The sequence below is a fragment of the Protopterus annectens genome, chromosome 6.part0, assembly GCF_019279795.1.
Source record: "Protopterus annectens isolate FY-2018-M chromosome 6.part0, PAN1.0, whole genome shotgun sequence".
NCBI lineage: Eukaryota > Metazoa > Chordata > Ceratodontiformes > Protopteridae > Protopterus > Protopterus annectens.
Genome location: NC_056737.1, coordinates 1,359,959,088 through 1,359,972,443, shown reverse-complemented (window position 1 = coordinate 1,359,972,443; position 13,356 = coordinate 1,359,959,088). Strand labels below are relative to the sequence as shown.

The 13,356-nt window shown below is 43.0% G+C and overlaps 1 protein-coding gene across 3 annotated transcripts in view; it reads right to left on the bottom strand.

The window, feature by feature from the left end:
- KALRN (kalirin RhoGEF kinase) overlaps positions 1-13,356 on the bottom strand; it is a 4,346,166-nt gene that overhangs the window by 3,229,364 nt on the left and 1,103,446 nt on the right. The gene's annotated exons all lie outside the window — the stretch shown is intronic.

The window sequence follows — 13,356 nt, the reverse complement described above, 5'->3', positions numbered from 1 at the left end:
ATTCCCAAAGCTAAGGATGAGAGGAGGAATTTAGATAGCATTAGGACCAGCTATAAGGCCCTGCAAGACTGCAGTGGCAAAGCCAGCTCTGGATTTAGAGAAAATTGGCAAATGGTAATGCTTGGTGAAAGTATGTACAGAACTCCAGGTAGCAGCTTCTAAGATGTCTCTGGTAGGGACACCTCTGAAAAGGGCTGTAGAAGTAGATGCAGCCCTGGTTGAATGGGGTCTAATCCCCTGTGGGATAGGTTTTCCATGGTGCTTATAGCAGAAATGAATGCAATGGCCTATCCATTTAGAAACTGTTTGCTTTAAAATAGCCTTTCCCTCTGCCCCTGCAGCAAATGCCACCAGCAGTTGTTCAAATTTCCTTTGAGGTTTAGTCTTGTCCAAGTAAAATCTAAGTTGTCTGTGCACATCTAAGGAGTGCAGTATCCGTTCCCCTTTGTTCTGTGGATTAGAAAAGAAAGTTGGCAAATGAATGGACTGATTAAGAGCCACATTGGATACCACCTTGGGCATGAAAGAAGGATTGGTCCTGAGGGACACCCTGTCCGCATAAAAGATGATGAAAGGCTCCACTGCCATAAGAGCCTGTAATTCAGATACCCTTCTTGCTGAAGTGATTGCAAAAAAGGAAAGCTGTTTTCCAAGAAAGAAATTTTAACTCTGCAGTTGCAGCTGGCTCAAAAGGAGGAAGAGTGAGTTTTTCCAATACAAAATTAAGGTCCCAGCTGGATCTCCTGGCTGGCCTTAGGTTTTTGGCCCCTCTGAGGAACTGCTTCAGCAGTGGGTGAGAAAAGAGGGGTGGTTCTGTGTTGTAATGAGCTGAAATGGCTGAGGAGTGAATTTTGATGGAGGAAAAGGAAAGGCCCTTGTGAAGCATCTCAGTTAAGTATTGAAGAATCTGAGGTAAATTGAGTGCTGCTGTAGCCATTCCTTGACTTTGGTTCCAGGCACAAAATCTTTTCCATTTTTCAGCATAAGATTTTCTAGTACGAGGCCTCCTTGCCTCCAAAATGACATCCAACACTTGTTTACTGAGGGATGGTAACGGAGAGATTAGGTAATTAGTCAGGCTGCTAGGTTCAGGGTTTGAAGCTGGAGGTGCAGAATCTGGCTCTCCTGCCGAGACAGCAGGGTAGGGATTCAAAGTAGGTGCCATGGGGCCAGCTGTGACACACTGCGCAGGAGGGGGTACCAGTGTTGGCGTTGCCAGTCTGGTGCAATCAGTATCATCCTTGGTTTGTCCTGTCTGATCTTTAGTAATATTTTGGAGATGAGAGCAGAGGAGGAAAGGCATAAACTGATAGATTTTTCCAGCTGAAGGACAGAGCATCCACTTTCCAAGCTTGTTTGTGGGGAGTCCTTGTGCAGAATTTGTCCAATTGGTAGTTCTGGGGGGAGGCAAACAGGTCTATATCTGGGATCCCCCATTTGTTGATCAACATGTTGAAAATCTTTGGTTCCAGTTTCCACTCGTGTGGGTCCATGAGATTTCTGCTTAAGTTAGTCTGCCAGTGTATTTAGTTTACCTGGCAGGAATTGAGCCTATAGATGAACTTGGTAGCTTAAGGCTGTGTTCCACAGAGCCATGGCTAGTCTGCAGAGGGGGTAAGAATGGGTACCCCCCTGCTCGTTTATATACCACATAACAGTGGTGTTGTCCGTCTTTACCATTAATTGTCCAGGAAGAATGTGGTCCTTGAAGGCTGTCAGAGCATTCTGTATTGCTAACATTTCTTTTTGATTGATATGCAGGTGCGTTTGACTTGGGTTCCATTTGCCCTGAATGCACTTCCCTGCCAGGTGAGCCCCCCCCCCCATGCATAGTCTGATGCGTCTGTTGTTAGGGTTTGGGTGGCAGGGGGTAGAGTGAATGTTAGTCCCTTGTTTTGGTGGCAGGCCTCTGCCCACCAAAGGAATTCTAACTGTAGGCAAGGTATTATAGGAATCATTGCTTCTAGATCCTGAGAATGTTGACACCATAGGCTTTTTGGATACCATTGTAGTTTCCTCATATGCAGTCTTGCATATGGAATTAGTAGAATGCACGAGGCCATGAACCCCAAGGCTTGCAGTATTTGCCTTGCAGATAGCAGGGTTTTTGTGGCCAATAGTTTGAAGTAAGTTGTCAAATGAACTTATTTCTCTGGCGTGAGGAAAGCCATCTGGGAAGTTGTGTTCAAGCTTGCTCCCAGGAATATAATTTGTTGACCAGCTGTGGTTTCTTTTCATTTATGGTGTTACCCCTGACAAGTTACCACCTTTTGTACAAATGCCAGATTATTCAGAAGTATGTCCTGGCTTTCTGCCTGAATTAGACAATTGTCCATGTATGGGTATATTTGAATATTTCTTTGCCTGCAAAATGCAATGACTGGAGCTAGGCACTTTGTGAATACCCTGGGCACAGTAGATAAGCCAAAGGGCAGTGCAGAGAACTGATAATGCATGCAGCCTGCTTTGAAGCATAGGTATTTTCTGCAAGATTCCCTGATAGGGATGTGCAGGAAGGCTTCCTTTAAATCCAGTGCTGCCAACCAGGCATCTTTGCCTATCATGGAAAGCAACTAGTGAAGAGTTAGCATCTTGAATTTCAGAATCACCAAAAAGATGTTTAGGGTAGACAGGTCCAGGATAAAACACCATGAGTTGTCTTTTCGGGATACCAGGAAAAGTCTTGAGTAGAAACCTTGTCCCTTTTCCTCTTCTGGTACAGTCTGAATAGCCTTTAATCTTAAGAAAGAGAGTACTTGCTTTTGAGCCTCTGCCCACTGATTTGGGGGTAGATCTGGCCAACCGTTTGGAGTTGGTAACGTGTGGAAGTGAAATCTGTATCCTTGGGAAACTATGTTTAAAACCCATTTGTCTTGGGTAATGAGTTCCCAGTTTTTTGCTTGCAGAGCAATCTTTCCCCCTAAAGGAGCAGTCAGTTGAGAAGTGCTTGGAAGTTTTAAAATTAAGTCATTAAGACAGCTTACCATAGGGGGGAGTCTTACTATTCCCTGATTTGGAAGTGGGAGTCCCCCACTGCTTAGTCTTGTGCGTACCCTGGGACTGAAGCCTGGGTGTTCTGCTGGTTCTGGGTTTGAAATGAGAAGGCCTGGAAGAGGCAGGAAAGGACCAGTTTTTTGAATGCCAATGCCTACTAAATCTAGGAGGCTGCACTTGTAAGAAATCTTTAACAGTTTGCATAGATTTAGCTTATTCCTCCATCTTTTTAAGACATTCTTCTGCTTTGTCACCAAACAGGTGGTCCTGATTTAAGGGAGCATCCAGTAATTTAGTTTTAACATGATCTGGCAAAGATTGCTCCTTAAATGCCTTCTAAGTACATACCCGGTGACAGCAGCCCTGCAAGATGCCTCTAGTGAATCAAAACCACATTGAGAAGTATGTTTTCCAACCTGCTCAGCAGAATGCATTAAATCCTGTAAATCCTTATTTTCAGCACAATCAGGAATCAACATCATTTTCTGTTTAAGCAATCCAATAATATGCTGCTGATACTTTAACATATGAAACTGGCAAGCCCTGATGGCCAAGGTTGCAGAGGTGTATACCTTCTTACCACATCTATCCAGGGCCCTGGAATCTCTATCAGAGGGGGTAGGATTTTTGGCAGTAGTAGCCTTAATGCCCTTGGGTCCCTGTGAAATGGTCTCAGGATCCACAGTAGGATTTTTAAAAAAGAACTTGTGAGAATCAGGAACCCTGTAATATCTATCAGGTTTTCTGGGAGCAGGAGGTAAAGAGTCAGGGGCCAAGCTAGATTCTGAAAAAGCATAGTCAACAATGTCCAGCACAGGAGGGATAGCTAAAGGCCTGTATTGGGGCAGGAGTAAGAAATCTCTAAGCCTCTTTTTAGAATCAGAGTAATCCTGGCTTTCCCAGTGAAAATGCTCCCTAAGAGTATGCAAGGTTTCACCAAAAGAAAAATCCTCTGGGGAAGAAGCAGAGAGAATAGAGTCCTCTGCATCAGAATCCTCATAGGTAGATATGGGTAAATCCTGGTCATCAGAGGAGACAGAAATTTCAGAATCCTGGTCAGAAGTATCATAAGCAAATTCAGTCCTAGGTTTCTTAGAGGGGGAAGGTTGGCTTCCCCTGATTAAAGTAATAAGGTCTTCAGCCATTCTTATCATGTGTCTTTTAGGCATAGAGGCCTGACCATGCGATCTGGACGTCGGTTTCCTAGGCACGGTTCGAGTTTTAGACCTATAAGAAGAAGATGGTGTCAGTGTAATATGCAAGTCAGTAGGCCTGAATACACCCTCAGAAGCCGGTGCCTGCACAGCGGCTCCGGACCCATCCAAGGTAGAGACATCCACAGGTTCCACAGTTGAAGCATCTTGCGGCATACCGGACTCCGAATGGGTCTCAGTAGAGGCCTGCGAATCTGAAGTAGTGGGTATCAGGGGCTGCGAAAGTGCCTTACTGAGTAGCAGTGAACTGGCGACTAGCTTAGGAGAAGCATCATTGGCAGCTTTGGACCTAGGCGGCTTGTCTCTGTCTTTAACTTTGCGTTTTTTCGGAATGTCGGTATTCGGGTGGCTTACTGAAAACATATCTGGATAATTGAACTGAGTACCAAAATATTTGGAAGTGAAAATGTAATAACGATGAATAGTTTGTGGTTTAAATAAGGCACAAAACCAACAGCGAGGTACGTCGTGGTCAGGGCCTAGGCAAAGAATATAGTACGAATGAAAATCTTTATGAGGTATTTGCTTTCCGAAAAATACAGTTATTGACGTTTACTGACATCGGTTTAGAGCAAGAAAAAGTTTCCCCAACAGGGTACTTAGCTTTAGTTAAAGACTTCAGTTCTGAAACTCGAAAACAAAAATATCAGGAGTCGGCAGACCGGCACTTGCGAACTGCTTCTGCTTTGGGCACCGCACGGCAAGAAAGACTGATGTAATGGCGTTGGCTGCATGCTTTATACCCCTGACTACCTGACATCACGGAAGATGAGGCAGCAACCGATGCAGGACCCAAGACTTTGATAATCAGGCCAACTGAGGGCTACTGCAAGCAGATAACACAAATGTGATGACTGCAACAGTGAAACACGAAGAACATCCATTTAGTCAGTCAGAAGCCACAGGCCATCACATGCAACAAAGAAGTGCAAAGGTAGTGATAAGCGCACCTACATTTATGTCCTTTCCTGTCCATACCCCATTTCTATGGCAGAATGACAATGATTTTCTGCTCACAACATACCCATGAAGAGTGAGACTGGCTAAAGACATTATTCTGTAACTGCACTGAGGCTTCCTGGATGATGTGATGCTCCACACAAACATGGGCATTGAACTGTGTAATTCAGTACACTTTGATATATGCAGAAAGAGGGTGCATGCTGTTAGATGCTGGGACTTAGTGAACATCACCTCTCAGTATGCACAGAAGGACACCTTTAAATGCAGCAAGACAGTCATTTATTTCATTGCAGCACAGACCTCTTTCTTAACTGTACAGATTTTGTGTCAGATATAAATTTCTTAACAAAAATTTTGAACTGTGATTCACTTATTTCTGATCTCTTTAAACTACTTAGCATCTGAAAAAAAACACCAGGGCACAGATGTGCGCTTTTGAGCAGATTTTAAAAATACCAGTGCATAAAAGACTTTTGTAGGTTAACAGAGTCTGCAGCCTAACATGGTGATGATCAAACCTAGCTCTGAAGGAAATATATCACTTATTACTCTAAGTTCCACGGTGGTACAGCGGTAGCGTTGTTACCTCACAGCAAGAGGTTCTCCCGTTCGATTCTCGGCTTGGCTTGGGAGTGCCTTCTGTGTGGAGTCTGCATGTCCTCCCCGCGGTTGGGTAGCGTTCGAAAGACATGCGTGTGTAAATGGGCGTGCCTTCATTGAAGGTTGGGGGTCGAGCTGGCACCTCGGCGTTTCGTAAAAATCTACTGCCAATCATTAGCAGACCGGAGTTCCGCTGTGGCGACCCCTTACCGGGAAAAAGACGAAAGACTCTAACTTCTAGGCTATGGTTCTAGATTACAGTTCTGCCTAAATCATAAAAAAGAGTATGCTTTAGCCATAAGTTTACAGGGAAGGAGTTTCAGGATCTGTACTTTTGGCATACATTTATTTTACAGCTGTGCTATGACATTATTCTCCAGACTTGGAGAGAAGCAATACAGCTTTTATTATATATATGGTTTCTACAGCAAACTATAATTACTATGCTGTTTGCTATGCTGCAAAAGATAGGCCTAAAAAGAATAAACTCAGGTGGATCCCCTGACAAGGCGTATATAAAAATAAGAAGCAGAACATAACCTCCCTTGTGTTGAAGATATTTATATGGCATTGTGTCAAAGTATCAGTAAACATCCTTCATTTATTTACTTTTCATTGTGTGCTGATGCTTAATATGAATGAGAAATTAGAATGAGCGGACCAATGTATTACAAAATGAATGGGAAATTAGAATGAGCTGGCCATTTATTACAGGGAAGAACAAGGTTAACTCTGAAGCTTTATATGGTACATGTGCAGATAATCTACAAGTCACCTAACAGAGAAAGTTCAAAGGGAAATAAAAATGTGTTATTTTGAAGAAAGGATGGAAGATCAAGAGAACAACAGCTAATGTGGTGGAAGCTTTAAGTATAAAACAAAGCTGATACACAATGAAGGTTTAGTACATACTCAGAATGAAGTATGTACAAAGTTAAAGTGCTTTGTTAAGAGTTTTATAAACAGACAGATTTTTCAATAATTTCCAAGTTTATTATATATGCTTCTACCAGGTTTTGCCAGATTTTCTAGGAAGTAAATTAAGGCAGTTTATATACTTCTCAGTTAAAATTTCCCAGTGTCTTAGTAAAGTTGAAATTCTAAGTGTTGTGTGGATGTATGTTTGTGTATGTCTCATATATATATATATATATATATATATATATATATATATATATATATATATACATATATATATATATATACACATACACATACACACACACACACACACACACACACGCACACACACACACTCACATATATATACACACATGACTGTGCATGTATATACTGCACAGCCATTGTATATACATCTGTGTATGTGTGTGTGTAGATAGATATAGATATATATGTGTGTCAGTTAGGTGGTCAAGATGTAGTTATTGCAAAGAAAAAAGCCAGAAAACTGACAATGTGTGATCTTTTCCTATTCAATTCCTTTTGCCAGACTTCTATTCATTCAAACAAGTTAATGTTCAGTTACCATATACCCATAAACACATATACACACATACACATTTATATGTGTGTGTGTGTGTGTGTGTGTGTGTGTGTGTGTGTGTGTGTGTGTGTGTGTGTGTGTGTGTGTGAAAGCATGCACAGCACGTGTTCATGTGTAAAAACATATCAATATATCCAACACATTAACCTGAAGAGGAAAGATACAGAATCCAGATTGTTAAAGAACACAAATGTTAAAGATAGTGGCCAAGATGAGACCCTGTGCTACTGTTTTTTTGCCAGTTCAGTAAATTTCAATTATGGTTGTAATTTATGTTTAATAGGATTTTCTGCTCTTAACAAGCTTTGTACAATGAAATCAACCTAGACAAAGCACTGCATTTTTTGGCAATTTTATGAAGTACAGACATCCCTGACCTTAGGAGACAGGCTGCAGGGGTATCAATTCACAAGGGGAGGGAATGCATCAGACCAAAACAACTTTACACCAATCATCCTGACCAGAATTCTGGTTAAGGTCATGGAGAGAGTCACATTGTTGTTTATCCAAAAATGACATGAGGAACCTACTTCTGCTATTCGTGCAACATTATGCATTAATTAATGGAGATAGAGCCTTGTTTGAAGAAATAGCAGCATTTGATCATGGGTTGATAATGCTTCTCTTGGCCTTACTAATGCATTCAACACTATTACAATAAGGTTAAAACCGACAAATTGATAGCACAAAATATTAATCCATATGTAATTTAATGGGTGTAATATGGGTTAGGCGACAGAGTAAGTCAGGCTGCACAAAGCTTATGGCATCTAACAGCCTGAAGCATAAACTCTGCCCCTCTGAAAATTCAGTGCCAGTACAGTACTTGGTATTAAGTACAGTGAATATTTTTTATAAGACATTTACAGCAATCTTTTTCCACCAGAAATATATGTTTGTTGTCTATTGGTAACCATAACTGGGGCTCCTGCCCCAAATATCTCATACAACTCCCTTCAACTGAAAAATTTCACAAATCTCAGTTTCCTTCCAATTCATCCTGTGTTTACAGGATCCCTCACTTTGTCAAAGTGGGAAGCGAAACATATGTGGCAAATACATATATGCCTTCTCACTTTACTATTTCTACTGGTCCCCTCACATTTCTAGACATGGATCTTCTCTGCTAAAGGAACACTGCATATGCTGAGCAGAGGTCAGATCATCCCAGTTGCTTACAACACTAGTCACTGTGGTATTAAGTTAAAATAATATTCCTCCCTGATCAAGATAAGCCTTTTGCTGCTACAAACAGCCACATCACTATCACTGTAGCACAGTGAGCATAACATGTTACTGCTGGGTCACTGGGTAGCGTCAGTGTTGGCACAACAGCAGACACTAGTCAACCTGCCTCGGCCTAAAGCAGGCAATCCAGGCAGATAACAGGTGGCAACAACTCACAGAGCTAACGCTGCTCTCCAGCACACAGCAGTCAGGTACTAACATCAGCTGCAACTGGGGCCATATAATTGGAACCTGCTATACTGCATCATCTTCTGAAATGGAAGGAAAACTATAGAAGACGCTGAAGCAGTTCTAAAGGATGTTACTGTAGGACACATGACTAACTCATTGGTTGATCAAGGAGAATGTTTGGAGATACTGGGATGACAAAAGGCAATAAAGTACAGTTGTGTACACTTACCATAAATGTAGATGTTTGAGTGTTTTCACTGTTACAGTCATCACACTTGGGTTATCTGCCTGCAGGTAGCCCTCAGTCGGCCTGAATACCAGTCTTGGGATTTCTGCGTCGCATGCTGTCACCTCTTCCATGACGTTAGGTCATCAGGGGTATAAAACATGCAGCCGACACTATTACATCAGTTTTTCTTGCCCTAGATGTCAGGAGACCCCAAAATAGGAAGCTATTACATGGTGTGGACCACCTCCAGTAAAAAGTAAATACCCCTGCCATAAAAGATGGCCATAAAGAGGACAGGTAAAAAGGATAGAGAAAGCCAGGGGGGGGCTGGAGGGAGGGAAACCAGGCCTGCAACAGTGAATACATTCGAACGTCTACATTTATGGTAAGTGTACACAACTGTACTATGTTCTTCATGTTTCACTGTTGCAGGCATCACACTTGGGTTGATTCCCAAAGCTGAGGAGGGGTGGAGGTAGTCAAGAAGTGTTGGGGCTAGCTAGCAGGCCTTGTAAGACTGCTGTAGAAAACCCAGCTCTGGATTTAGAAAAAATAGGTAAGTGATAATGCTTGGTGAAGGTGTGTACAGAACGCCAGGTTGCAGCTTCCAGGATGTCCCTGGTGGGGACCCCCTGAGAAATGCTGTAGAGGTTGAAGTAGCTCTAGTGGAGTGAGTTCAGATCCCCAGAGGGGTAGGTTTTTTATGGTGCTTGTAGCAGAAATAGATGCAGTGTGCTATCCATTTGGAAATGGTTTGCTTTGAAATGGCCTTGCCCTCTGCCCCTATAGCAAAGCTGACTAATAGCTGGTCAGATTTTCTGAAAGGCTTAGTCCTATCAAGGTAGAACCTGAGCTATCTGTGTACGTCCAAGGAGTACAGGATCCTTTCCCCTCTATTCTGAGGAGTAGGGAAAAAGGTTGGCAAATGGATGGATTGGTTTAAAGCCACAGTGGATACCACCTTGGGCATAAAGGAAGGATTAGTTCTGAGAGAAACCCTGTCAGCATGGAAAATAATGAAGGGCTCCATTGCCATTAGTGCCTGTAACTCAGACACTCTTCTTGCTGAAGTAATAGCTAGAAGTAAGGCTGTTTTCCAAGAGAGGAATTTTAACTCTGCTGAAGCAGCAGGTTCAAAAGGAGGAAGTATGAGCTTTTCCAGTACAAAGTTAAAGTCCCAGGCAAGGGTGGGAGCTCTCCTAGGGGGCCTTAAATTGTTAGCTCCTCTCTGGAACTGCTTGATGAGAGGGTGAGAAAAGAGACGAGGCTCAGTATTATAATGAGCTGTGATGGCAGAGGCATGAATTTTAATGGATGAGAAGGACAGGCCTCTGTGGAGCAGCTCTGCTAGGTAATCAAGGATTTGAGGTAAGTTGGGCACAACTGTGCCCTTTCCTTGAGACTGACTCCAAGAACAATATCTTTTCCACTTTTCAGCATAGGATTTCCTAGTACTAGGACTTCTGGCCTCAAGGATGACGTCCAGCACCTGTTTGCTGAGGGATGTTGGTAGTGTATTCATGGGATAAGCTAGGCTGCAAGGTTTAGGGTTTGCAGCTGTGGATGCAAACTCTGTCCCTCCTGCTGAGACAGCAGGGAAGGTGTCTGATGTAGGTGCCAGGGTGACACTGCTGTCAGACTGCGTAGGAGTCAGTACCAGTGCTGGCGTGGCCAGTCTGGTGCAATAAGGATTGCCCTTGGCCTGTCCTGTTTGATCTTGAGCAGTACTTTTGAAAGGAGGGGCAGAGGAGGAAAGGCATAAATTGAGAGGTTTTCCCATGTAAAGGATAGGGCGTCCACCTTCCAGGCTCAGCTGTGAGGGTTCCTAGTGCAAAATTTGTTCAATTGGTGGTTTTGGGGGGAGGCAAAAAGGTCTACCTCCATAGTTCCCCACCTCTGGGTAAGAAGTTTGAATGACTTGGGTTCCAGTTTCCACTCGTGAGGGTCCAGTAGATTTCTACTTAAGTCATCTGCCAGTGAATTTTGCTTGCCTGGCAGGAATTGAGCTTGTAAGTGCACTTGGATGCTCAAGGCTGTGTTCCACACAGCCATGGCTAACCTGCAGAGTGGGTAAGAATGAGTCCCGCCCTGCTTGTTTATGTACCACATAACTGTGGTGCTGTCTGTCTTTATCAGGAGCTTTCCTGGAAGGATAAGGTATTTGAAGACTGTCAGAGCATTCTGTATAGCTAGCATCTCTTTTTGATTGATATGCAAATTGCCTTGAATGTATTCGCCTGCCATGTGAGCCCCCCCATGCATAGTCTGATGCGTCTGTTGTTAGGGTTTGGGCGGCAAGGGGTTGAGTGAAAGTAAGTCCCTTATTGTGGTTGCATGCTTCTGCCCACTAAAGGAACTCTGCCCTTAGACAAGGTATGATAGGAATCACTGTTTCCAGGTCCTGAGAATGTTGACACCAGAAACATTTCAAGTACCATTGAAGTTTCCTCATATACAGTCTTGCACATGGAATTAGCAGAATGCATGAGGCCATGAACCCTTGGGCTTGCAGTATTTCCCTTGCAGATAGCTGGGTTTTGTTGGCCATTAGTTTGAAATAGTTTGTCAAATGGACCTGCTTTTCTGGAGTGAGGAATGCCATCTGGGAAGTTGTGTTCAAGCTTGTTCCCAGGAATACAATTTGTTGGCTGGGCACCAGTTGTGATTTCTTTTCGTTGATGGTGTAGCCCAGTGAAGTTAGAAGTCTTTTTACAATTGCCAGGTGCTGAAGTAGCAATTCCTGACTGTCCGCCTGAATCAGGCAATCGTCCAAGTATGGGTAGATTTGAATATTTCTCTGCCTGCAGTATGCAATGGCGGGAGCCAGGCATTTTGTGAATACTCTGGGTGCAGTAGATAAGCCAAAGGGAAGTGCAGAGAATTGATAGTGAATACAGCCTGCCCGTAAATGTAGATATTTCCTGCAAGACTCCCTTATGGGGATGTGCAAATAAGCTTCTTTTAAGTCTAGGGTGACTAACCAGGCATCCTTGGCTAGCATAGAAAGAAGCTGTTGCAGTGTAAGCAGTTTGAATTTTGGGACCACCAGAAAGATGTTGAGCTCTCTTTTCTGGGCACCAGGAACAGTCTGGAGTAGAAACCTTGTCCCCTTTGTTCTACTGGAACAGGTTGAACAGCCCTGATATGGAGAAGGGAAAGGACTTTTGAGTCTCTGCCCACTGGTTTGGTGGAAGGTCCGGCAACCCGCTTGGTATTGGCAGTGAGTGGAAAAAGAATCTTTTCCATAAGGGGGTGGCTTACCACTCCCTGGTTTTGAGGTGGAAACACTACATTATTTAGATCTCTGTATACCCTGAGACTGTAGTCTTGGTGGTCTGTTTCCCCTGGGTTTGGACTGAGAAGGCGTGAGAGGGACTGGAAAGGACCAGTTTTTTATAGACCAATGCCTACTGAATCTAGGTGGCTGTACCTGTAAGAAATCTTTGACTGTTTGCATAGATTTAGCTTTTTCTTCCATCTTTTTAAAAACTTCTTCTGCTTTTGTGCCAAACAAAAGCTCCTGATTTAATGGAGCATCTAGTAATTTTGCTTTGACATGGTCAGGCAAGACTTGTTCTTTTAGCCAAGCATGCCCTCTCAATACAGACCCAGTGACAGCAGTCCTGCAAGATGATTCTAAGGCATCAAACCCACATTGAAAAGTATGTTTACTAACTTGGTTTGCAGAACGCATTAACTGTTGTAAATCTTTATTTTCTGCACAATCTGGAAGTAACACCATTTTTTGTTTAATTAGTTCCATAATATGTTGCTGGTACTTCAACATGTGAAACTGGCAATTCAAAGCCCTGATGGCAAGAGCTGCAGAAGTATATACCTTCTTACCCCATCTGTATAACGCTCTAGAATCCCTGTCTGAAGGGGTAGGGTTTTTGGCTGTAGTAGCCTTAATGCCTTTAGGTCCCTGAGAAATGGTCTCTGGATCCGCAGTAGGATTCTTAAAGAGAAATTTGTGAGAATCAAGTACTCTGTAGTACCTGTCAGGTTTTCTAGGAGCTGGTGATAAGGTGTCAGGAGTAAGACTGGACTCCAAAAAGACATTGTCTACAATATATAGGACAGGGGTATAGCTAGAGGCCTGTGCTGAGGTAAATCAAAAAATTTCCTGAGTCTCTTTTTGGACTGAGGATAGTCCTGGAATTCTCAGTGGAAATGCTCTCTTAAGGTATGCAAGGTTTCACCAAAAGAGAAATCCTCTGGAGGGGAGGCAGAGGGAATGGATTTCTCTTCATCTGAATCCTCATAGATAGATCAGGGTATGTCCTGGTAATCAGAAGGGTCACAGTCATCAGACTCCTGGTCTGTAGAATCAGAAGGAAATTAAATGTTTTGTCTTTTGGCAGGGAAAGGCTGGGTTCCTCTAATTAGAGTAATAAGGTCTTCAGACATTCTAAGCTTTGTTTTTGTGGCAT